The 27,388-nt window shown below is 41.1% G+C and overlaps 1 protein-coding gene and 1 pseudogene across 4 annotated transcripts in view; one reads left to right on the top strand and one right to left on the bottom strand.

The window, feature by feature from the left end:
- BLM (BLM RecQ like helicase) overlaps nt 1-26,601 on the bottom strand; it is a 106,648-nt gene extending 80,047 nt beyond the window's left edge. For 2 of the 3 annotated variants that reach the window (XM_050798031.1, XM_050798032.1), the window contains exons 1-2: nt 26,441-26,601; nt 21,064-21,173 (exon numbers count right to left, since the gene is read on the bottom strand). The gene's annotated coding sequence lies outside the window, so the exon portion shown is untranslated. The remainder of the gene's footprint in view (nt 1-21,063; nt 21,174-26,440) is intronic. The other variant, XM_050798030.1, reaches the window with a different exon arrangement.
- LOC126959086 (rho-related GTP-binding protein RhoG-like) lies at nt 12,512-13,745 on the top strand (annotated as a pseudogene). Its single transcript, XR_007727463.1, has one exon. The product of XR_007727463.1 is annotated as a rho-related GTP-binding protein RhoG-like (transcript).
- Nucleotides 26,602-27,388: the final 787 nt, after the last annotated feature.

Genomic DNA, 27,388 nt, shown 5'->3' with positions numbered 1-27,388 from the left:
TGGGCGCCAGAGCAAGACTCTGTCTCAAAAAAAAAAAAAAGAATTTTTCAAGTAGGCTGGGCACAGTGGCTCAGCCTGGGCAACAAAGTAAGACCTGTCTCTACAAAAAATACAAAAATTAGCTGGGTGAGGTGGCACGTGCCTGTAGTCCCAGTTACTCAGGAGGCTGAGGTGGGAAGGATCATTTGAGCCCGGGAGGTCGAGGTTTCAGTGAGCCATGATCACCCCACTGCACTCCAGCCTGGGCAACAGAGACCCTGTCTCAAAAATAAAAAAAGAATAAAAGTAAACACAATAAACCTTTAGAGAGAGAGAGAGAGAGAGAGAGAGAGAGAGAGAGAGAGACATGGGATGGAGAAAAACATAGTGAAAAAAAAGAGTGCCTTTTCTTTGAAATAAGTGACACTAAAGTTACTGGTTAGGGATCTATCAAAATTAAGACTAGGTCAAACCTGACTTTTTATTCATTTTGTTGTCAGAGATGGCTATTTCAGTCTATCAAGGGATAGACTGCCAAAAAGACTACTCTAAGACATTCAGTGCCAAGTAACATTTAGATGTTTCTGTTTCCAGTCTTCTGCTAAAAGTGGAGATTTTAGGGGGTGGTTCCTGAAAAACAGAGCGTCGCTCTGTAAGCCTCACTCAGTGACTGTTCAAAGGGGAGGAGTTACTTTCCCTGGGGCAAAGGTGGTGAGTCTAACTAAGAAAAATAAAAAAATCTAATTTTTGTATTTTTTGAAGTTGAGGTATTTATGAACCTCAACTTCATCTTAACTGGGGAACTAGGGCAAGCAACTTTCTGTTCTCTGATAAAATTAAACATCAAACACAATTTCTAAACAAAGAAAGATTTTTGACAGAATTTTATGTCATATGTTCTCTTCGTTCATTGTTTCTCAAACTTCTTGATTCATATATATAGAATCATACAGTATGTATTATCAATGAATTTTTGAAAAGGCATCTAATAAAACTCAAACCATGTCTAACAAACACATTAAAACACAAAATTACAAGTATTTAAAATCTGGAACCAACAAATACCATATATTTTACACTAGGGGTGAATCCATTAAAAACAACAGCAAAAACAATGTTGTTCTCTCATTTTCACTCCTAATATTGGATGCTCTTGCCAATGCAAAAATATTCGAAAAAGAAAATACTAGAAGAGATGAGATTATCATTACATGTAGACAACCTGATTATATACCAAACCAATCCAAAGAAAATCAGTCATAACAATAGATAATTAGAACTTCAGAAAAGTGGTTAAAGATAAATATAGCTATAAATGTAGGATAAATGTAGGGTAAAACTTCAGACCCTTCATAGTTTTTGACTTAATAGATGCACACAGAGAGAGAGAGAGAAAACAGATGGAAAATATGAGAAGTTAAGAGACATGGAAGACAGAGTAAGAAAGTCTAACATAAATCTAGCCAGGGTTCCAGAAAGAAGAGAAAATAGGGAAGAATTAATATTTGAAAAGATAACAGCTGGGACTTTTCCAGGACTAATTAAAGACACTAACCTTCAGATTTGAGAAAGCCAAAAAATTCCAAGCAGAGATAAAAAGAAATCCACATCAAAATATATCACTGTGTACCATATGGACAAAAAATTGATTTCTCTTTAGCAAAAATGAAAATCTAAAGACAGTGGAATGATAACTTCAATGTGCTGATAGAAAATAACCCAGAATTATTTTCCCAGAAAAAATATCCTTTACAAATCAAGGGCAGTGAATTGTACACTAGGTTTTTAAAGGTGAATTTCATGGTATATGAATTATATCTCAATAAAGTTGTTATTTTTAAAAAGTAGCTATAATAACAGCAACAGGTAAGTGTTGGCAATGATGTGGGGAAATCAGAACCCTCATACACTGCTGGTAGGATTCTAAAATGGCACAGCGACTTTGGAAAACAGTCAGGAAGTACCTCAAAAAGCAAAACGTAGTCACCATGTGTACTAGTCTATTTTCATACTGCTATGAAGAAATACTGAGAGTGGGTAATTTATAAAGAAAAAGAAGTTTAATGGACTCCGTTCCACATGGCGGGGGAGGCCTCACAATCATGGCAGAAGGCAAAGGAGGGGCAAAGGCACATCTTACATGGTGGCAGGCAAGAAAGTGTGTGCAGGGGAACTGCCCTTTATAAAACTACCAGCTCTCGTGAGACTTATTCACTCTCACAAGAACAGCATGGGAAAAACCCATGTTCAATTACCTCCCACGAGGTCCTTCCCATGACACATGGGGATTATGGGAGTCATAATTCAAGATGAGATTTCAGTGGGGACACAGGCAAACCGTATCACCACGTAACCCAGCAATTTCACTCCTAGCTATATATGCGTGAAGAGTGAAAAATGGGTATTCAAAATAAATACTTGTACACAAATGTTTACAGGAGCATTATTCACAATAGCCAAGTTCAGAAACCACTCAAATGTCCATCAAGTGATGAATGGATAAATAAAATGTGTATATCAACAAAATATTATTTGGCCATATAAAAAATATAGTACTGATAAATGCTACAATAATGATGAGCCTTGAAACCATTATGTTAAGTGAAAGAATCCAGTCACAAAAGATGAAATAGTATATTATTCCATTTATATGAAATGTATAAGAATAGGCATATTCATGGATACAGTGTAGATTAGTGATTGCCTAAGGTTGGGAAAGATGAGAGGATTTGGGGATGATGGCAAGGGGTATGCAAGTTTCTCTGTGGGCTGACGAAAATGTTCTAACATTGATTGTGGTGATGGCTGCATAACTGAATATACTCAAAGCCATTGGATTGTACAGTTTATGGGTGAATTTTATATGTGTAATGTACTTCAATAGACCTGTCATTCAGGTCGGCCACAGTAGCTCATGCCTGTAATCCCAGCCCTTTGGGAGGCTGAGGTGGGGGGATCGCTTGAGCCCAGGAGTTGGAGAGCAGCCTGGGCAACATGGTGAAACCCCTCATCTACCAAAAATACAAAAGATTAGCCAGGAATGATGGTGCATGCCTATTGTCCCAGCTACTTGGGAAGCTGAGGTAGGAGAACAGCTTAATCAGGAGGTCAAGGCTGCAGTGAGCTGTGATTGCAACACTACACTCTAGCCTGGGCAACAGAGCAAGACCCTGTCTCAAAAAAATCACAAATACTAATTTAAAAACAATACAGCTGTTATTTAAAAAGCAACAAGAAATAAAGACACTTCCAGATTATCAAAAAAACAAGTTTGTCATCAGCCGACTCATACAGTATGGGAATCATACTATATTCACACTGTAAGTGGAATCACACAGTATATGCCTTTTTGGGACTGGCTTATTTCACTCAGCACAATGTCCTCAAGCTTCATCTGTGTTATGAGACATGTGTCAGAATTTCCTTCCTTTTTTGTGCAGTGGCAAGATCAGAGCTCGCTGCAGCCTCAAACTCCTGAGCTCTAATGATCCTCCTACCTCTGCCTCCAGAGTAGCTGGGATTACAGGTGTGAGTCACCATGAGAGGCTCCTTCCTTTTTTATTATTATTATTTTTTGAGGTGGAGTCTTGCTCTATTGCCCAGGCTGGAGTGCAGTGGCGCAATCTCGGCTCACTGCCACCTCCGCCTCCCAGGTTCAAGTGATTCTCCTGCCTGAGCCTCCTGAATAGCTGGGATTACAAGTGCCCGCCATCAAGCCCAGATAATTTTTGTTTTGTATTTTTAGTAGAGACAGGGTTTCACCATGTTGGCCAGGCTGGTCTTGAACTTGTGACCTCGTGATCCACCTGTCTCGGCCTCCCAAAGTGCTGGGATTACAAGTGTGAGCCACGGTGCCTGGCCGCTCCTTCCTTTTTAAGGCTGAATAATATCTAACTGTAGATACATACCACATTTGCTTATCCATTCAAGGACATTAGAGTTGCTTCCACCTTTTAGCTATTGTGAATAATGCTGTTATGAACATGGGTGTACAAATATATTTTTGAGAATTGCTGAATCATATGGTAATTTATTTTTAATTTTTAAGGAACCACCATACTGTTTTCCACAGTGGTTGCACCACTTCACATTGCTATAAATAATGCACAGGGCTTCCCATTTTTCCACATCCTAATTTCTCCACATCCTCAGCAACACTTGTTATTTTCTGGTTGTTTTGTTGTTTTGTTTTGTAACAGGCATTCTAACAGGTGTGAGGTCTTATCTCCTGGATTTGATTTGCCTTTCTCTAATGATTAGTGATAATGGGCATCATTTGCTTATTGGTCATTTGTATATCTTCTTTGGGGAAGTGTCTATTCAAATCCTTTCTCCATTTTCTAAATGGGTTATTTGTCAAGCTGTATGAGTTTTTTTTTTTTTTTTTTTTTGAGACAGGGTCTCACTCTGTCACCCAGGCTGGAGTGCACCAGCTAATAGCTGCCTCGACCTCCTGGGCTCAAGTGATCCTCCCACCTCAGCCTCCTGAGTAGCTGGGACCACAGCAGTGTACCACCACACCTGGCAAATTTTTAAGTTTTTTGTACAGACAGGGTTTCACTATGTTGCTTAGGCTGGTCTCCAACTTCTAGGCTCAAGAAATTCTCCTGTCTTGGCAGCCTCCCAAAGTGCTGAGGAGGAATTCTTAATATATTCTGGGTATTAACCCTTTATCAAATATATCATTAATTGGAAGAGTTTGAGGAAAACTGGGGTTAATTCTTCTTTAAATATTGGTTAGAAATGACCAGTGAGGCCATCTGGCCCTGAGCTTTTCTTTGTTGGGTGATTCCTGATTACTAACTGAATCTCCTTACTAGTTATAGGTCTGTTCAGATTTTCTGTTTCTTCATGATTCTGTCTTGGTGGTTATGTATTTTGAGGAATTTATCCATTTCTTTTATGTTATCAAATTTGTTGGCATACATTTGCTCACAGTATTCTCTTATAAATCTTTTTACTTCTGTAAATCAGTTATAATGTCCCCGTGTTCACTTCTGATTTCAGTAATTTTTCTTATTTTTTCTTAGTCCATCTGGCTAAAGTTTTATCAATTTTTTTATCACTTCAAAGAATCAATTCTGTTTTGTCAATTTCTCTGCTGCTTTTCTATTCTTGTTTTGTTTATCTCTGCCCTAATATTTATTATTTTCTTGTTTCTGCTAGCTTTGGGTTTGGTTTGTTCTTTTTACAGTTCCTTTAAGTGTAAAGTTAAGTTGTTGATTTCGGATCTTTCTTTTTTAATGTAAGCATTTGTAGCTATAAATTTCCTTCCTAGTACTGCTTTCAGTGTATTCCATGAGTTTTGGCATGTTGTGTTTTCGTTTTCATTTGTCTCAAGATATACTCTAATGTCTCTTGTTTTCTTCTTTAACCCATTGGTTCCTCTGCCCTTCCCATCAGGCACTTTCTTACTACCTGGCACAACATTCATGGTCTTCCTGTACTTTCCCTGCTTCAGCCATAGAATCACCATTTCCCCAAATAGCCTTCATTTATTTTAATGAGGAAAAATATTTAAAATCTAAGACCTGGCCATTAGATATGATCTGCTACTTGCATATCATTGCTCCTAGGCCCTTTTAGTAGACAGATCTAGGAAATATAAACACTTCTATCTATTTCTGTATCTACATCTATACATCCATTGATGTATCCATCTATCTTAAAACTCATAGAAAAAAACCCATCATATATTTATTCATTTATTTAATCTGAAACTACAGGAAGTAATTTCAAATTGCTACACTCCTGTCACTAAAAAAACAAACCTAGGCCGGGCGCGGTGGCTCAAGCCTGTAATCCCAGCACTTTGGGAGGCCGAGACGGGCGGATCACGAGGTCAGGAGATCAGGACCATCCTGGCTAACCCGGTGAAACCCCGTCTCTACTAAAAAATACAAAAAACTAGCCGGGCGAGGTGGCGAGCGCCTGTAGTCCCAGCTACTCGGGAGGGTGAGGCAGGAGAATGGCGTAAACCTGGCAGGCGGAGCTTGCAGTGAGCTGAGATCCGGCTACTGCACTCCAGCCTGGGCGACAGAGCGAGACTCCGTCTCAAAACAAAACAAAACAAAACAAAACAAACCTACTAAAAAGAGTTCAAAATGCAGTTGCATTTCTTTCTTTAGATTAAGGGCACATAATTAAAGTACTATATTCAAAAGTTACTTGATTGGTCATCCCCACCTCACCTTCAGGGTGATTACATTCATCATTTGAAATAGATTAGTTTGTGTTGGTACTGTTCTTGTGGATTTGATTTTTGAATATATAAAACATTTACATAGTTCTAAAAGTTAAAACTACATAAAAGACTGTTTTTCCCACAGAGAAGTGTTCTTCCCACTCCATCCTTTGCCATCTACCTCCTGTGGGTTTTCGATTTCAATAATTTCTGATTTATCTTTCCTGTTTTTCTTTTTGCAAAATAAGCAGATATTAGTCTCTTTCCCTTCTTTCTTACATAAAAAATAGCACACTGTATGTACACTTTCCATTCATATGTTAGAAATCACTCTATAACCATTTGTAAAGATTTTCCTCATTTTTCTTTACAGCTGTACAGGACTCCGTTGTGTAGATATTTATCAACAAATTTCCTGTATGGACATTTGAAGTATTCTCCGATATTTTACAATTACAAATAATGCTGCAACAAATAACTTTGTGCATTCATATTTCCCTACTGTTGAAAACGTAAGGCCGGGCATGGTGGCTCACACCTGTCATCCCAGCAATTTGGAAGGCAGCAACGGGATTGCTTGAGTCCAGGAGTTCAAGACCAGCCTGGGCAACATGGTGAGACTCTGTCTCTATAAAAAAATTTTTAAATTAGTAAGGCGTGATGGCATGCACTTGTGGTCCCAGTTACTCCAGAGGCCAAGGTGTAATCAATTGAGCCTGGGAGTCTGAGGCTACAGTGAGCCAAGATCACACTACTGCATTTCAGTTTGGGTAACAGAGCAAGACCCTGTCTCAAAAAAAAAAAAAAAAAAAAGAAAAGAAAAGAAAGAAAGAAAGAAAAGAAAATGTATCTTTAGGGAATATTCCTACATGTGGAATGGCTGGGTCAAAGGGCAAATGCATGTGTATCTGCTGGACTGCCAAATTCTCCCTCAAAGGGGGTTTTACAAGTTTGCATTCCTCACAGCCTCACCAATGGGGCTTCTTGTGAAGCTTTCTAATTAGTGCAGAGCTGATAGGTGAGAAGTGGTATTTCAGTGCAGCTTTAAATTTATACTACCTATTTTAGGTGAAATTGAATATTTTCTTCATATATTTAATAGAGACACTTTATTCTATTTTTAAATATTTTTAAAAAATTGTATCTGCTCATGTATTCTGCCTTTTTAATCCAATTTTGGTATTTTTTTCTCTCAATTTAGACTAGGGATAGTAGGTCTTTAAAACGTATTTTGCAAATATTTTTTCCTAGTTTCTCATCTATCTTTTAAATTTGCTTATGGTATTTTTCATTTTTGTAATCAAGAATTTGCTTCTCAATGTAGCCAATTTATCCCCCCTCTTTTATTGCCTTTCCCCACATTCAGGTTATAGAAAACTCATCTATGTATTCTTCTAGTAGGTAATTTTTAAAAAATTAGATTTCTGGTTCATTTGGAGTTTATTCCTGTATCTGATATAAAGTATAGATATAATTTTGTTTTTTCAAGTGGCTAACAAGTTGTCCCAGCACTATTTATTAAAAAGTCCATCTCTGCCCTAATAATTTCAGAACCACCTTTATCATACACTAAATTTATGTGTTTAGGAGACTACTTCTTGACTTCTATTCTATACCATTGGTCTATACCACAATATTTTCATGATAGAAGCTTTGCAATATGTTACAATATCTGGAAGTCCACTTTCTCTTTGTAGTTCTTCTGTTTTCCTAGCTATTCTTGTATGTTTATTTTTCTATATGAACTTTAGAATCAACTTGTCTAGTGCCCGAAAAAACCCTGTTGATATTTATATTGAGATTGCATTAAATTTATACATTAACTTAGGTATAACTGGCACTTTTATGTTGTTGTTGTCCTATCCTAGAATAAATGATTCTTTTCATTTGTTTAAGGCTACTTTTGTTATTCAGAAGTGTTTTAAAGGTTTCTTCACCTAGATTTTACATGTTTTTAATCTTCTAAATACTTTCTCTTTTTCTTGTTGCTGTAAATGGGATTTTACCCTCCATTATATATCCAAACTTGTTATCTGTCTATATGAAGACCACTGATTTTTGCATATTCTTATAAAATTCCTTTTTTGTTTTAGTTTCATTATTGATTTTCTGCAGTATTCCAGATACACTACCATATAACCTGCAAGTAGGGACAATATTACTTTCTATTTTCCAAATCTTATGCCTCTAATTGATTTATCTAACTGCACTGCCTAAGCCCCCAGTACAAGGTTAAATACAAGTGGAGTTGGTGAGTATCTCTGCCTTTTTCTCAATCTTAGTAAAAATGCCTCCAGTATTTTCCTATTAGATAAAATACAAGATTTAGGAATAAAGTGTCTCTGTCTGTCTCTCTCTCTTCTCTCTCTCTCTCCCTCCCTCTCCCTCTCCCTTTCTCTGTGTATGTGGTGTGTGTGTGTGTGTGTGTGTGTGTGTGTGTGTGTGAGAGAGAGAGAGAGAGCGCGAATACCATCATTAAGAAGTATTGATTGGCCAGGTATGGTGGCTCACATCTGTAATCCCAGCACTTTGGGAGGCCAAGGTGGGCAGATCACCTGAGGTTGGGAGTTTGAGACCAGCCTGGCCAAAATGGTGAAACCCCATTTCTACTAAAAATACAAAAATTAGCCAGGAGTGGTGGTGGGCGCCTGTAATCCCAGCTACTTGGGAGGCTAAGGCAGGAGAATGGCTTGAACCTGGGAGGTGGAGGTTGCAGTGAGCTGAGGTCATGCTACTGCACTTCAGCCTGGGCGACAGGGTGAGACTCTGTCTCAAAAAAAAAAAAAAAATAAAAGAAGTATTGATTATAATATAATTTCTTAAGAGTTTTTTTTCTTTCTTAAGTTTTTACTATATATTGGTGTTGAATCTTGTCAAAGGTTTTTCAGCATATATAAAAGTAAATATATGAGTGTTCTCCGTAGGCTAAATATGGTGAATTACATTGATGATTCTAATGTTACACCATCTTTGCATTCCTGGTATACATCTTGGTGATGAGCTAATATTTTTGTAATAGAGTGCTGGATTCTGTTCTGTTTGGTGGTATTTTATTTAGAACTTTTACATAATTTTTATATATAATATCCTAATATCCATCTGTAATTTTCTTTGTGCTACCTTTTTTTTTTTTTTTTTTTCTTGAGACGGAGTCTCGCTCTGTCGCCCAGGCTGGATGGAGCGCAGTGGTGCGATCTCCATTTACTGCAAGCTCCGCCTCCCGAGTTCACGCCATTCTCCTCCTCAGCCCCCAGAGTAGCCGGGACTACAGGCGCCCGCCACCGCGCCCGGCTAATTTTTATATTTTCAGTAGAGCGGGGTTTCACCGTGTTAGCCAGGGTGGTCTCGATCTCTTGACCTCATGATCCGCCCGTCTCGGCCTCCCGAAGTGCTGGGATTACAGGTGTGAGCCACCGCGCCCGGCCCTTTAATTTGTATGTTAAATATTTGTTTTATACTTGCTTCATAAAAACTGATATAAAATAATTATGCTGTGTAAAAGAAGAGATACAAAAGAATATATACTGTATTATTACATTTATTAAAAGTCCAAGAACATGCTAATTATTCTACAGTGACAGAAACCAGATAAGTGGTTGTCTGGCAAGAAGAGAGAAAGAAGGCAGAATTAAATGGGCATCAGAAAGCTTTTGAGAGTGATGGATATGTTCATTAACTGGATTATGGTGATGATGTATGTATGTCAAAACTGCACAAATTATATACTTTAAATGTGTGCAGTCTATATCAATAAAACTACTTTAAAAAAAAAGAGGGTCTAAGAACTAAAAAGTGTTTTAAGATGTTTTACTTTATTTCACTTTAGCCCTTCAACAACTGGAGACAGACAATTAAATCAGCATTTACAATACCAAGCCATTTAGAAAATAAATAATTTGGAAGTTTTCCTTCTTTTCTATGTTCTAAAACAATTTATTTAGCATTAGGATTATTTGAACTCCATAAATGTAGCAGAATTTTCCTGTTAAACCATTTGGACTTCATGTTTTTTATTTTTCAGTGAGATAGTTATTTCGTAACTTCAAAAACTTATTCAATGGAAATTGTGCTATTTAACTTCCAATATCTACTTGAGTCAATTTTGGTAAACTATATTGTCACACATAATTATCCATTTCATTTTTGTTTTCAAATTTGTTTACGTAAAGGTATGTAAATTAATCGTTATAAAAACTACCCTTTGTCAATGGTTATTTACCACTTATCATTTGTTATTCTGTATATTTGTAATTTCTATTAGGTTAATTTATTTGCTTCATTAAACACTTCAAGATACACATCTTTTCTTTTTTTTTGAGACAGAGTCTCGCTCTGTTGCCCAGGCTGGAGTGCGGTGGCACGATCTCGGCTCACTGCAAACTCTGCCTTCCAGATTCAAGCAATTCTCCTGCCTCAGCCTCCTGAGTAGCTGGCATTACAGGCGCATGCCACCATGCCCGGCTAAGTTTTTGTATTTAGTAGAGATGGGGTTTCACCATGTTAGACAGAATGGTCTTGATCTCCTGACCTCATGATCTGCCTGCTTCGGCCTCCCAAAGTGTTGGGATTACTGGTGTGAGCTATGGCGCTCAGCCAAGATAAAAATCTTAATTTGTGATTGGCCGGGCGCAGTGGCTCAAATCTGTAATCCCAGCACTTTGGGAGGCCGAGACGGGCGGATCACAAGGTCAGGAGATCGAGACCATCCTGGCTAATACGGTAAAACCCCGTCTCTACTAAAAAATACAAAAAACTAGCCAGGCGAGGTGGCGGGCGCCTGTAGTCTCAGCTACTCGGGAGGCTGATGCAGGAGAATGGTGGGAACCCGGGAGGCGGAGCTTGCAGTGAGCTGAGATCCGGCAACTGCACTCCAGCCTGGGCGACAGAGCGAGACCCCGTCTCAAAAAACAAAAAACAAAAAAAACAAAAAAAACCTTAATTTTTGAATCAGATGTTTTTCTGTTCTCTTACTAATTTCTCTTTTTATCTTTATTATTTATTCTCTTGTGCTTTCCTTTGATTTACTTGTTTTTCTTTTTCTAACTTTCTAAGTTTGGAATTTACTTATTTCCCTTTCTTCATTTATAATATGTACTGAAGATTATAAATTTTCCCCTGATTAGTGCCTTACCTTTTTTTTAAGAATCTGATATGCTGTGTTTTCATTTCGTTAAGTTTCAGAAATCCTTTATTTCAGTTTCTATTTTCCAATAGTTGTTTTCAGTTTTCCAGATGGAAGGGCCTTTCTGCTTTTTTATAAATTTCATTTTTAATTTCTAGTTTTGTTGCATGGTGATCATAATTATAATATTTCTACTTTATGAAATTACCAATGTCTTCCTTGTGACCTAATATATGAACTATTTTTATGAATGTAAATTGTTTGCTTGGGAAGATGATATACTACACTAATTCTTCAACTTTTCTGTAGGGTTTTTTTTCCTGTAGATTTTTAAAACTTCAAAATAAATGAGATCTAGAAAATCCCTTTGCATTGAAAATAAAGAAATATACTTGTGAATAAGCCATCGGTCAAGTAAGATATCATAGTGAGTATTCAAATATATTTTTAACTGAATAATGTAAGTCTACACATAAAAATACGTAACATGCAACTAAAGAAGTAGTTACAAGAAAATGGATGATCCAGGCCGGGCGCAGTGGCTCACACCTATAATCCCAGCACTTTGGGAGGCCGAGACGGGCGGATCACGAGGTCAAGAGATCGAGACCATCCTGGCTAACACGGGAAAACCCCCGTCTGTACTAAAAATACAAAAAAAATTAGCCGGGCGCGGTGGCGGGCGCCTGTAGTCCCAGCTACTCGGGAAGCCGAGGCAGGAGAATGGCGTGAACCTGGGAGGCGGAGCTTGCAGTGAGCCAAGATCCGGCTACTGCACTCCAGCCTGGGCGACAGAATGAGGCTCCATCTAAAAAAAAAAAAAAAAGAAAAAGAAAAAGAAAATGGATGATCCTAATTACTAGAAAAGAAACTGAAAAAATAAGCCTGATGAAAATAGAAAGGAGGAAGTTGTAAAGATAAGAGGCTCAGGCGCAGTGGCTCATGCCTGTAATCCCAGCACTTTGGGAGGCCAAGGCAGGTGGATCGCTTGAGCCCAGGAGTTCAAGACCAGCCTTGGCAAAATGGTGAAACCCCATCTCTACCAAAAATACAAAAATTAGCCAGTTTCATAAACAGGTCTCAAAATAAATAAATAAATAAATAGATTTTTAAAAAATTTAAGAGTGAAAAATAATAGATATAGAATAGAGAGGATCAATAAACCAAGTTTGTTCTGTGAAAAGACATAAAAAGAAGAGACTGAGCTCGAGCCCGGAGTCGCTTGGGGAGGGCACCAGGTCACTGCAGCCAGAGCGGTCCGGAAGAGAGAGGAGGCACTGCCTCCACTACAGCAACTGTATCCACGATGCAGAGCATCAAGTGCGTGGTGGTGGGTGATGGAGCTGTGGGCAAGACGTGCCTGCTCATCTGCTACACAACTAACGCTTTCCCCAAAGAGTACATCCCCACCGTGTTCGACAATTACAGCGCGCAGAGCGCGGTTGACAGGCGCACAGTGAACCTGAACCTGTGGGACACTGCGGGCCAGGAGTATGACCGCCGCCACACTCTCCTACCCTCAGACCAACGTCTTCGTTATCTGTTTCTCCATTGCCAGTCCGCCTTCCCATGAGAAGGTGCGGCACAAGTGGCTTCCAGAGGTGTGCCACCACTGCCCTGATGTACCCATCCTGCTGGTGGGCACCAAGAAGGACCTGAGAGCCCAGCCTTACACCCTACGGCGCCTCAAGGAGCAGGGCCAGGCACTCATCACACCGCAGCAGGGCCAGGTACTGGTCAAGCAGATCCACGCTGTGCGCTACCTTGAATGCTCAGCCCTGCAACAGGATGGTGTCAAGGAAGTGCTCGCCGAGGCTGTCCCGGCTGTGCTCAACCCCACGCCGATCAAGTGTGGGCGGTCCTGCGTCCTCTTGTGACCCTGGCACTTGGCTTGGAGGCTGCCCCTGCCCTCCCCCACCAGTTGCACCTTGGTGCCTTGTCCACCCCAGCTGTGCCTTAAGGACTAATTCTGGCAGCCCTTTCCAGGGGGCTCCCTGAATGCTTTTTTCTCTGAGCGCCTTTTTCCCTTAAGGAGGCCTGCAGAGAAAGGAGCTTTGGGCTCTGCCCCCCTCTGGTTGGGAACACTGGGTATTCTCATGAACTCATCCAAGCCAAGGTTGGACCCCTCCCCAAGAGGCCAACCCAGTGCCGCCTCCCATTTTCCGCTGCTGACCAGTTCATCCAGCTTTCCACACAGTTGTTGCTTGCCTATTGTGGTGCCTCCTCAGGTTAGGGGCTCTCAGCCATCTCTAACCTCTGTCCTGGCTGCTCTTGGAATTGCACCCCCAAGATGCTCTCTCCCTTCTCCAATGAGGGAGCCACAGAATCCTGAGAGGGTGAATGTGCCCTAACCTGCTCCTCTGTGCCCAGGCCTTATGCATTTGCTGACTGACTCAGCCCCCATGCTTCTGGGGGCCTTTCCTACCCCCATCAGCATCAATAAAACCTCCTGTCTCCAGTGGAAAAAAAAAAAAGAAGAGATTGAAAGATGAGATTTAACTACCTATGCCATAGACATTAAAAGATAACATTAGGCTGTTATGAACAACTTTGCATCAATACATTTTAAAATTTAGATGAGATGGACACATTCCTTAAAAATTACCTTATCAAAACTCACTCAAAAATAAACAGAAAACCTAATAGCCTTATAGCCATTAAAGAAGTCCTATTGATGGCCAAAAATCCACCTACAAAGCATCAAGACCAGAGAGTGTCGCAGGTGAGTTCTTCTGAGCACTTATAGCAGTAAAATACTCCAATTTTACATAAACTATTCCAAAATACAGAAAGAAACAACTCCCCAACTCATTCTATGAGGCCAGCATAACTCTGATACTGAGTCCTGCAAGGACAGCTCATCAGTGAAAAATTCCAGGCTAATTCTTATCCATAAATGTAGACGCAAAAGTCCCAAACAATATGTTAGCAAAGTAAATCTAGCCATGTATAAAATAAACCAAGAGCCATGGGCATGGTGACTCACACCTGTAATCCCAGCACTTTTGGAGGCCGAGGCAGGAGGATTGCTTGAGCTCAGGATTTTGAGACCAGACTGGGCAGTGTGATTAAATCTCATCTCTACAAAAATTTATAAAAATTAACTGGGCATGGTGACACTTGCCTATAGTCCCAGCTACTTGGGAGGCTGAGATGGGAGGATGACTTGGGAGATCGCAGCTGCAGTGAGCTTAAGTCACGCCACTGCATTCCAGCCTGGGTAACAGTGAGACCCTGTCTAAAAAGATAAATAAATAAATAAAATAAAAAATACCAAGACTAAGTTGTGTTGCCTCAAAAATGACTCAGAAGTGGTTGAACATTTAAAAATGAATTGATATAACTCACCACAACATTAAAGCTGAACAATCATATCATTGTCTCAAGAAGTCCAGAATAAGCATATGATAAGATCAAACATCCATTCACAGTGAAATCTATTCACAATGAAAACTCTTATCATGCCAGGTGTGGTGGCTCATGCCTGTAATCCCAGCACTTTGGGAGGCTGAGATGGGCAAATCACAAGGTCAGGAGTTCGAGACCAGTCTGGCCAATATGGTGAAACCCCCGTCTCTACCTAAAATACAAAAATTAGCTGGGCACAGTGGCGCAGCCTCTAGTCTTAGCTACTTGGGAGGCTGAGACAAGAGAATCACTTGAACCCAGGAGGCGGAGGTTGCAGTGGGCTGAGATTGTGCCACAGCACTCCAGCCTGGGTGACAGAGCAAGACTCCATCTCAAAAACAAAAAACAAAAAACAAAAAAAAACACAACTCTTATCAAACAGGAATAGAAAGGAACTTCTACAACCTCACAGAGAGAATACAGTAAGGTGAAATTTAGGAAGCTTTTCTTTTTAGATCAGGGACAATTCCAGAATGCCACTATTACCACTTTTACCTGATATACACTGGAAGTACAAGCCAGAGCAGTAGAGCATGAACAATAAATAAAAGGCATGTTAACTGGAAAGATGTAAAATCATTAATATTCACAAAGGCTATAATTTTGTGTGTGGAACATCTAAAAGACTCTTCAGATTAAATTATTAAAATTCTTGGCCAGAAGCGGTGGCTCAAGCCTGTAATCCCAGCACTTTGGGAGGCCAAGGTGGGTGGATCATGAGGTCAGTAGTTCGAGATAAGCCTGGTCCCATAGTGAAACCCCGTCTCTATTAAAAACACATACACACAAAAAAAATTAGGTGGGCATGATGGCGCATGCCTGTAGTCCCAGCTACTTGGGAGGTTGAGGCAGGAGAATCGCTTGAACCCGGGAGGCGGAAGTTGCAATGAGCCAAGATAATGCCACTGCACTCCAGCCTGGGCGATATAGCAAGACTCTGTCTCAAAAAAAAAAAAAAATCTTAAGTGAGTGCAGGAGGCAGAATAATGTGACCACCACCACTATTCCCGTCTCCCACACCCATCCAAAGATGTCTATATCCTGATCCTTGGATGTTGTGAATATGCTTGGTTACATGACAAAGGTGAATTACTGTCATATGGAATTAAGACTGCTCATAAGCTGACCTTAAAATAGGAAGATAATCCTGGACTAACCAGATGGACCCAATGTAATCACAAGTGTCTTTTTAAGTGGAAGACAAAATAAGATGACAGATCAGAAAGATGGCAACTTGAGGAGGACTCAAAGTTGCTGGCTTTGATAATGGAGGAGGAAAGCCAGGAGTCAAGGAATATGAATAGTCTCTAAAAGCTGAAAAGGGGAAGGAAATGGATTCTGCCCTTGAGCCTCCAGAAAGGAACTCAGCCTGCCAACACCTTGACTTTAGCCCAATGAAACCCATTCAGACTTCTGAACTACACAACTGTAAGATAATAAATCTATGTTGTTGTTGTTTTTATTTATCTTATTTATTTATTTTGAAACTGAGTTTCACTCTTGTTGCCCAGGCTGGAGTACAGTGGCACAATCTCGGCAAACTGCAACCTCCGTCTCCTGTGCTCAAGCGATTCTCCTGCATCAGCCTCCTGAACAGCTGGGATTACAAGCGCGCACCACCATGCCTGGCTCATTTTTGTATTTTTAGTAGGGATGGAGTTTCGCCATGTTGGCCAGGCTAGTCTCAAACTCCTGACCTCAGGTGATCTGCCTGCCTCAGCCTCTCAAAGTGCTGGGATTACAGGCATGAGCCACCTTGTGTTGTTATTTTTAAATAGAGACGGTGACTCACTGTGTTGCCCAGGCCGGTCTCGAACTTCTGGGCTCCAGTGATACTCCCACCTTGGCCTCCCAAAGTGCTGGGATTACAGGCATGAGCCAATGTTCCCAGCCTCTATGTTGTTTTAAGCCACTAAGTTTATGGTAATTTATCACAGCAGCTGTAGAAAACTAATACAGTGAGTTTAGGAAGACTGCTGGAGACAAGGTCAATATACAAAAATAAATTGTTTTTCTATAACACCAATAAACAAAAAATAAAATGTCAGAAAACTTATTTACGATGACATCAAAAATTTAAATACCCAGCCGGGTGTGGTGGCTCATGCCTGTAATCTCAGCATTTTGGGAGGCCAAAGTGGGTGGGTCATTTGAGGTCAGGAGTTTGAGACCAGCCTGGCCAACATGATAAACCCTGTCTCTACTAAAAACACAAAAATTAGCTGAGCGTGGTGGCAGTAGTGGCACGTGCCTGTAATCCCAGCTACCCGGGAGGCTGAGGCAGGAGAATCACTTGAGCCTGGAAGGTGGTGGTTGCAGTGAGCTGAGATCACGCCACTGCACTTCAGTCCGGGCGACAAAGTGAGACACTGTCTCAAAAAACAAAAAAAATTTTTTAAAATATTATATACCCAAAAATACATCTAACAAATTATGTCCATGATATCTATTCAGAAAATTGGGCTGGGCACAGTGGCTCATGCCTATAATCCCAGCACTTTGGGAGGCCAAGGTGGGAGGATCACTAGAGTCCAGGAGTTTGAGAGCAGCCTGGGCAACACAGCAAAACCCTGTCTCTACAAAAATACAAAAATTTGTTTGTCATGGTGGCATGTGCCTATGGTCCTAGCTACTTAGGAGGCTGAGGTGGAAGGATCACCTGAGCCTAGGAGGTCGAGGCTCCAGTAAGCTATGATTGCACCACTTACTCTAGCCTAGGAGAGAGAGCAAGACCCTGTCTCAAAGAAAAGAAAAGAAAATTGTAAGTTGTTAAGAGAAGTCAAGGAGGGAGGAAACAATCATATGAACCATATTCACATTGGAAGACAATATTGAGATGCTAATTCTCCCCAAATTCATCTATAACTTAATGCATTTCTAATCCAAATTCCAGCTTTTTTTTTCCTAGAGGAACTTAATAGCTAAGTTCAATACTTTGCTAGAAGAACTCATGGGACTCAGCGTACAGTTGTACTCACAGCTAACATTTATTATATCATAAACACTTTAAGGATACACAGCCAGATCAGCAAGGGAAAAAAAACACATCAGGTAGTGTCTGTAGGAATTCATGTGCAGGCTTCCCATGCTCTCCAACTCTTGAGAAAGTGCATGCTCTCTCAGTGAAAATGCAGCTATGCGTGTGCACTGTTTCTGCCCCAAAGAAGCTGGGTAGAGACTCTGAATCTAGGGGTTTTATTGAGGACTGGTCACTTAGGCACCTTCCTCCCACCAAAATTTCAGACTCCCACAAGGAAAACAGGTATTAGCGGCTACAGTGGGCAAAACAACCTGATCAGTGTAGGAAAGGGTTCAAAAGCCAAGTTCCCAGACACAGCCAGGGACCAACTGTGCAAGCAGGCTTTTCTGAAGGTACCAGTTTCAGGCCTACTATATTAGCTCATTCATGTACAAGTTATGTCTATGAAATATAACATACAACAATTCACAATAAAAGATGTTAAAAAAAAATAGTGCAAATCAAAAACACAATTAGGGCTAGGCACAGTGGCTCATGCGTTGAATCCTAGCACTTCAGGAGGCTGAGGCAGGAGGACTGCTTGAGACCAGGAGTTCAGGACCAGCCTGGGCAACACAGCAAGACTCTGTCTCTACAAAAAATTTTAGAAATTAAAAAAACAAAAAACAAACAAACAAAAAAACCACAATGAAGTCTCATCCTACCCCAGTTAAAATAGCTATTATCAAAAAGACAGAAAATAACAAATGCTGGTGAGGATGCAGAGAAAAGAGAACTCTTACACTTCCACTGCTGGTGGGAATATAAACTAGTACAGCCACTATGGAGAATAGTATGGAAGTTCCTCAAATAACTACAAATAGACCTACCATATGATGCAGTGATCCCACTACTGAGCACTTATCCAAAGGAAAAGATGTCAGTATATCAAAGAGACATTTGCACCCCCATGCTTACTGCAGCACTATTCACAATAGCCAAGATATGGAATCAACCAAGGTGTTCAACAAGCGCTGAATGAATTAAAAAAAAAAAAAAATAGTACATATACACAACAGAATACTATTCAGCCATAAAAAAGAATAAAATCCTGTTATTCACAGCAATATGGAACCTGAAGACATTATTTTAGGTGGAATAAAGAGCAGAAAGTTAAACACCACATGTTCTCACTCATATGTGGAACCTAAAAATTGTTGCTCTCATAGAAGTAAAATGTAGAACAGAGGGCACTAGAAGCTGGGAAGGGTAGAGGGAAAGGCATAGGGGGAGACTTATTAAAGAATACAAAATTGGTTGGGTGTGGTGGCTCATGCCTGTAATCCCAGCACTTTGGGAGGCCAAGGTGGGTGGATGATCTGAAGTCAGGAGTTCGAGACCAGCCTGACCAACATGGAGAAACCCTGTCTCTACTAAAAATGCAAAATTAGCCAGGGGTGGTGGCACATGCCTATAATCCCAGCTACTGGGGAGGCTGAGGCAGGAGAATTGCTTGAACCCAGGAGGCAGAGGTTGCAGTGAGCCGAGAACGTACCATTGCACTCCAGTCTGGGCAACAAGAGTGAAACTCCGTCTCAAAAAAAAAAAAAAATACAAAATTACAGCTAGATGGGAAGAATAAGTTCTGGTGTTCTGTAGCACTACAGGATGACAGTTAACAATAATGTACTACACAGTTTCAAATAGCTAGGAGGAGGATATTGAATGCTCCCAACACAAAGAAATGATAAATGTTTTAAGATGACAGATATGCTAATTACCCTGATCTGATCATTATACAGTATATGTATCAAAATATTACTATGAACCCCATAAATTATTGGGGTACAATTATGTCAATTTAAAGAAATGTAAAAATGAAAAAAATCACTGACTAAAATTATGTTAAATCCATTTAAAAAGCCAAAGTAGAAGATATTTGCTATACATATGTGTATGTATGTACATATAAAAATGTAGATAACTATATATAAATATGTTTATACTACATAAAACAAAGACAACTCAATAGAGAAGACAGAAAACTTAAAAAGGGACTGTAAAAAAGAGGAAATAGCCCATAAACACATCAAGGTACTCATCTTCACTAACAATCAGAGAAATTAAAGCTACCAGAAAAATACTACTATACGTGAATATACCAGATTGGAAAATAAAAATATATATAATATAAAGCATTAGCCAGCATGCAGAGCAATGGAAAATCTAATACACTGGTAGGAGTGCAAGCACTTTTGAAAACAATTTAGTATTACATAGTAAGGTAAAACATACACACTCTTTGACCTATCAGTTTGTAATTAATTCAATAAAAACTTCCTCTAGGGGCCGGGCATGGTGGCTTACGCCTGTAATCCCAGCACTTAGGGAGGCCGAGGCAGGGAGATCACCTGAGGTCAGGAGTTCCAGACCATCCTGGCCAGCATGGCAAAACCCTATCTCTACTAAAAATACAAAAATTAGCCAGGCATGATGGTGCACGCCTATAATCCCAGCTACTCAGGAAGCTGAGACATGAGAATCTCTTGAACCCAGCAGGTAGAGGTTGCAGTGAGCCAAGATCACACCACTGCACCCAGCCTGGGTGACAGAGTGAGACTCCTTCTCAAAAAACAAAACAAAACTTCCTCTGTGGAGGACAAACGGGCTGGAGACTGACTTAATCACCAATGGCCAATTATTTAATCAGTCATGTCTAGGTAAGGAGGCCTACATAAAAATCCAGAAGGCTAGGGCTTAGGGAGCTTCTGGGTTGGTGAGAACATGTAGAGATGGTGGGAGGCTGGTGTGCCTGGGGAAGGCATGGAAGTGACACACCCCTTCCCACATACCTTGTCCTGTGTATTTCTTGCAGCTGGCTGCTTCTGAGTTGTTTACTAATAAACTGATAATCTAGTAAGGAAACTGTTCTGTGAGCTGAATGTGGAGGACTTACCACTTGTGATTGTAGTGTGAAGTGAGGGGTCTGGAATGGGGGTGGACAGGGAGGAGTTAATATATGGGGTCTGCACTAACTCCTGGCAGTTAGAGTCAGAACTGAGCTAAATGTAGGACACCCACTGTCTGCTAAAGAACTGAACTATTGTGGGGAAAAAAACACCACACATTTGGTGACAGAAGTGAAGAATTATTATATGGGTACAGAGTACAGAGGAAATGGAGTTTTCTTTACAGTGGTATACACATAAAATGAAATATTCAGCCTTTAAAAAGAAACAAATCGACTAGATGCAGTGGCTCATGCTTGAATTCCAGCACTTTGGGAGGCCAAGGCAGGAGTATTGCTTGAGCCCAGGAGTTCAAGACCAGCCTAGGCAATATAGCGAGACCCAGAATCTACAAAAAACAAAAAAGTTAGCCAGGCATGGTGGTGCACTCCTGTAGTCTCACCTTCTTGGGAGGCTGAGGCAGAAGGATCACTTGAGCCCAGGAGTTCAAGGCTGCAGTGAGCTATGATCATTCTACTGCACTCCACCCTGTATAGCTGAGCAAGACCCTGTCTGAAAAATAATAAAATACAATTAAATTAAATAATAAATTAAAAAAAAAAATCCTGCAACATGAGATGGACCTTGAAGCCATTATGCAAAGTGAAATAAACCAGTCACAGGACAAATACTGCAAGATTCCACTGCAATGAGGTATCTAAAATAGGCAAACTCATAGAAGCAAGGAGGGGCACAGTGGTCACCAGCGTAGGGGCTTTCAGGAAATGGGAAGTTGTTAATCAAAAAGTATAAAGTTTCAGTAATGCATTCTAGAGATCTGCCATACAACACTGTGGCTATGTGGTACTATACATGTAAAACTCTGTTAAGAGGTTAAGAAAAACAATTACAAATTTTTTTAGAGACAAGGTATTGCTCTGTCACCCAGGCTAGAGTGCAGTGGCAAAATTATAGTTCACTGCAGCCTCCAACTCCTAGGCTCAAGTGATTCTCCTGTCTCAGCCTCTGGAGAATCTGGAACTACAGGTGCATGCCATAATGCTCGACAAATTTTTTTAAATTTTTTGTAGAGATAAGTCTCCTGTCGTTGCCAGGCTGGTCTTGAACTCCCGGCCTCAAGAGATCTTTCTTCCTCAGCCTCCCAAAGTGCTGGGGTTACAGAAGTGAGCTACCATCCCAGCCAAAATTACTATTAAAAAAAAAAAGAAAAGAAAAACTATATCTACAACATGGAAGAATCTCACAAACATAATGATGCAAACTAGAAAGACTCAGTAGAACACATATAGTATCATCCCATTTATAGAGCTCAAAACCATGCAAAACTGAACTGTATTATTTACAGATGCATAGATCAGGGCAAACTACGAAGACAAGAAAAGCATTATCATAAAAATTGGGACAATAGGGCCTGGCGCGGTGGCTCATGCCTGTAATTCCACTACTTTGGGAGGCTGAGGCGGGCGGATTACCAAAGGTCAGGAGTTTGAGACCAGCCTGGCCAACATGGTGTAACCCCGTCTCTACTAAAAATAGAAAAAATTAGCCGGGTATGGTGGTAGGCGCCTGTAATCCAAGCTACTCAGGAGGCTGAGGCAGAAGAATCACTTGAACCCAGGAGGTGAAGGTTGCAGTGAGCCAAGATCATGCCACTGCACTCCAGCCTGGGCAACAGGAGCAAAACTCCATCTCAAAATAAATAAATAAATAATTGGGACAATAGTTATCCCTAACATAGGGAGGAGGTATGAAGAGAAAGATACACTTCTGGGGTCCTGGGATCCTGGTAATACTCTATTTCTTTCTTGATCTAGATGATGATTATGTATAACTGTAATTTTATACTGAGTCTTCACGTTTACTATGGATACAATATAATTTTTATGCATAACTAAACTTCATAATTTCTTTGTAACTATTCTTTAAATTATATAAGTTTTTTTTTTTTTTAATTTTATTTTTTTGAGACAGATTCTCACTCTGTTGCCCAGGCTGGAGTGCAATGGCATGATCGTGATCTAGGCTCACTGCAACCTCCACTGCCCAGGTTCAAACGATTCTCGTGCCTCTGCCTCCCAAGTAGCTGGGATTACAGACATGGGCCACCATGGCCGGTTAATTTTTGTATTTTAGTAGAGATGGGGTTTCACCATGTTGGCCAGGCTGGTCTCGAACTCCTGCCCTTAATTGATCCACCTGCCTCAGCCTCCTGAAGTGCTGGGATTACAGGTGTGAGCCACTGTAACTCTTGGTTTCCAGCCAAATTATGTATATTTTTACAAATGTATCTTGGTCTCATAATAAATTTTTTTTTTTTTTTTTTTGAAATGGAGTCTCACTCTGTCGCCAGGCTGGAGTGCAGTGGTGCAATCTCGGCTCACTGCAATCTCTTCCTCCTGGGTTCAAGTGATTATCCTGTCTCAGCCTCCTGAGTAGCTGGGATTACAGGTGTGTGCCCCCATGCTCAGCTGACTTTTACGTTTTTAGTAGAGATGGGGTTTCACCATGTTGGCCACACTGGTCTTGAACTCCTGACTTCATGATCCGCCTGCCTAGGCCTCCCAAAGTGCTGGGATTACAGGCGTGAGCCAACGCCCGGCCAATAAAAATATATTTTAAAAAAATTAGGCTGGGCACAGTGGCTCATGCCTGTAATTCCAGCACTTTGGGAGGCCAAGGTGGGTAGATCACCTGAGGTCAGGAGTTTGAGACCAGCCTGACTTGGTGAAACCCCATCTGTACCAAAAATATAAAAATCAGCTGGGCGCAGTAGCGTGTGCCCATAATCCCAGTTACCCAGGAGGCTGAGGCAGGAGAACTGCTTGAACCCAGGAGACAGAGGTTGTAGGGAGCTGAGATCATGCCACAGAACTCCAGCCTGAGCAACAGAATGAGACTCCATCTCAAAAAAAAAAAAAAAAAAAGGAAAAATTAGCAACAAATAACAGATAAAGAATTAGTATTAAAAACATATAAAGAATATCCAGTTCCAATGAACAAATGTTCAGGGAATATAAACACAACAGCTCACCAGAATATATATACACTAAGTAAACTTATGAAAAAATTGTCAAATTTTTCTAATAATTAATAACATGGAGCATCATTTCATACCTATTAAGCCAAAGAGAGAGGAATATTGCGAAAATTTACAAGATAAATGACAAGCATGAAGACTGATTTGTTAAAAGAAATAATTTGTTCAGATTTTTATTTTATTTTTTGGTAGACATGGAGTTTTGCCACATTGCCCAGGCTGGTCTTGAACTCCCGGGCTCAAGCAATCCCTTACCTTGGCTTCCCAAAGTGCTGGGATCACAGGCATGAGCTACCGCGCCCAGCCAAGAAATGATTTAATATTGAAAAAAGCAGGCCAGGCGTGGTGGCTCACACCTGTAATCCCAGCACTTTGAGAGGCCAAAGTGGGCAAACTGCTTGAGCCTATGAGTTCGAGATCAGCCTGGACAACATGGCGAAACCCTATCTCTACAAAAAATCAAAAGCCCATCTCTACAATAAATACAAAAATTAGCCAGGCGTGGTGGTACACCCCTGTACTCCCAGCTGAGGTGGGAGGATCACTTGAGCCCGGGAAGTTAGAGCTGCAGTGAGCCCTGTCTTAAAAAAGAAAAGAAAAAAAAAAAATTCCTCAAGTGTCAGGTTAAAAAAGAAAGAAAAAAGAAAAACACTAAGTTATGAATACATTAAGGCTATAGCTACCTAAGAAATCTGTATAGCTAAATCTGTATAACTAATTTTATAGCTGAAATTTGGAAAGGACTCATGGAAAATAAAAATAGTTCAAGTGTTTGAAAGATAATATTATGACTGGAATATTTTTCTTGACATTGAGAATATGTTTCAATAAAATACAGGAACTTTTAAACAAAGTAAACTCAATAGTTCCCTGTCATTCCAGAGAACAAAATCGGTATGTCATAACTCCAAGAACTTTCACTCTCGGTCTTCGACTTGTATTTTTCATTCAGCTAACATCTACAGTGACTACTCTGTGCCAGTCATGGTAGGCATTGAGGTACAGAGATGGGCAAGTCATTATTACTGCCTTCAAGGAGCTTATAGACTAGCAGAAAATAGACATGTCAACAAATAATTACAAAGCAATGAGATAAGTCCGACAATCAAGTCTTTTCTTAAAAGACTATGGCTTCACAGATTAAGGAAAAACAGGCAAAAGATAGAGAAGCTTTTCAAAGAACACTGAATTGGATCTTGAAGGACAAGTGGAACTTTACAGACAGGACTGAGGTTGTGAAGAAGACTAGTGTATGAGTGGTACAAAGGCTGAGGTAGAATAGTATGTGTTAGAGAAACAGAATGTTCAAAAGCCTCAAGTATCATGCTAAGGAGTTTACATTTTATCCTACAGGTAATGGAGACCCTCACGGCCTTTCAGCACTGAAGTCCTAGGATTATTCTACGATTATCTTGGACCTCTTTTATTCTATCCATTTTTTATCTTAGAAAAAAATATGTAAATTAAAAGATATATATATCTTTTAATTTTTAATATTTCTTACATGAAGATACAGAAAATAGAATTACACCCATGTACCCACTAATCAAATTTAAAAAGTTAAATTGGGCCCTATTCCCTCTCTTTTAAAGGCATAAAACATTTCAGAATGATTGACGAAGGAATCTCACTCTGTCACCCAGGCTGGAGTGCAGTGGTGCAATCTTGGCTAACTGCGGCCTCCTGGGTTCAAGCGATTCTCGTGCCTCAGCCTCCGCAGTAGCTAGAACTACAGGCGCACACTACCACGCCCAGATAATTTTTGTATTTACTGCAGAGAGGGGGCTTCATCATGTTGGTCAGGCAAGTCTCTAATTCCTGGCCTCAGGTGATCCGCTTGCCTGTCTCCCAAAGTACTGGGATTATGGAGAAAGCCTGATGTTGTGGGACATGATTTAAAATCAGGCGCTCTTAGTTCAAATTCTGTATCTCTAGCACTTAATTGCCAAATGCTGTTTCTGTACAGAGACAACCTCTTTATGCTTCAGATTCTCCATGTCTAAAATGAGGACAATTTCATCCGCTTCTCTGGGTAATAATAACAGAACCCTTACTGTGTACTATGTAACAGGTAGTCTTCGAAGCATTTATTATTGCATACATTAAGTCGTTTAATCCTAACAAAAACGCCAGGAAGTAGAAGAGACCATTTCCCCCATATGATAGACGAAAACCAAGACACTTAGTGTTTCAGTAACGTGCAGTAGACACAGCTAAGCGTGAAGGAGCTAGAATTCGAACCCAAGCAATCTGATGCGGTATTCTTAATCACTTCGCTTTGCTGGGATATCGTGAAGCTACAGTTGTAAGATCATGGGTGCCAGGAACACGGCACACAGTAGACACTCAAAAACAAGAGTAGCCCAGTTCGTGATTATGGAAGGCCATAGAAAAAGTACAAAGTGTTTTCGTTGTTCCTCAGGAGGGACACGGAGGTAATAGTGCCAGAGGTCTGGGCTGGGATTACCCCGTGCGGGGCATCATGTTAGGCACTGGAGTACATGGGCAAGAACATGCCGGGTCCTAGCCCATGCTCGGCCTCCGACGCCCCGGGAGACCTTGGCAGAGTTCGCCCCTGCCCTGGGCCTCTGTTTTCCCATCTGGGAACGTATTATGTATCTGCTGTCCTCCCAGGATGTTCGCCAGACTAGATGACTCAGCGGGGCGAGGCGAACCAGTGCAGGAAACGGAAGAACTCGTGCGGCCTCCAGCTCCGTGCCGGACAGCCAGAGCAGGGCTAGGTCAGCGAAGATCGACCCGTAGTTACGCGCGCGGCACTCACCTCGCACGCAGACTCCAAGCGGGCGGAACCAGGATCCAAACTCCCCGCGGCGCGACCACGGCTGCCGCGCAGAGACCTCGCTCACTTCGCGCCGGAAGTCTGCCTATTCCGATTGGCTGCTTTCTGGGGAAACCGACCAATACTGTCGTACCCCCACATCTGTTCCCGCCCCTCAGGCTGCTGGGGCGGGGTCGCCGTGCGGCGCCGGGAGGGGAACGTATCTCCAAACCCCAATCAGAGTCCGGACGGGAGGGTCAGGTGACTACGGTTACATCCCGGGCTTCCGGCGCTAATTGGGTCTTTGTTTTTGGTGTTTTAGAGTCAGTGAAGGCTTTAAAGGAAGTAGGAAGCTAGAACCCGGCTGTGGCGGGGTTGAAAAGCTCGGGCGTCTGAGAGCTGAGACTTGCCAGTTCCCACAGGCCAAGCCAGGCGTCTTCACCCCCGTCTCTTGGTTCCGACGGTGTGTCTCTGCGAGGTTTTGGCGGCCTTGCCTCTCCATCCCCTTAATAATGCTGGTCTCTTCACCCGTACCCCTCTACACGAGCAGGTGCAAATTGTCATTGAACCGGGAAAGGGGGCGCACGCTCAGATGCCTCCAGGGACACGTGAGAAGCCATGCTTCTGTTTCAGCCTATTGCTGACACGCGGAAATGTGGGCCCTGTGGTGCCAGATCTTACTTTCTTTCCTTTCTTCCTCTCGTCTCCCCTCTCTACTTCCTTCCTTCTCTCCTTCCCTCCCGCCCTCCCTCCTCTTTGTGTGTGTGGTAAAATATATCTAACATAAAATTCACCATTTTAAAGTGTACAGTTCAGTGGCATTAAGTACATTCACATTGTTGTGAAACTATCACCACTATCCATCTCCAGAACTTTTTCATTATCCCAAATAGAAAATCTGCCTATTACACAGTATCTCCCCATTATCCGCTTCTCACAACCCCTGATAGC

The sequence above is a fragment of the Macaca thibetana genome, chromosome 7 (assembly GCF_024542745.1).
Source record: "Macaca thibetana thibetana isolate TM-01 chromosome 7, ASM2454274v1, whole genome shotgun sequence".
Taxonomy (NCBI): Eukaryota; Metazoa; Chordata; class Mammalia; order Primates; family Cercopithecidae; genus Macaca; species Macaca thibetana.
Note: the sequence above shows the minus strand (reverse complement) of the source record. Positions and strands in the feature narration are given on the sequence as shown.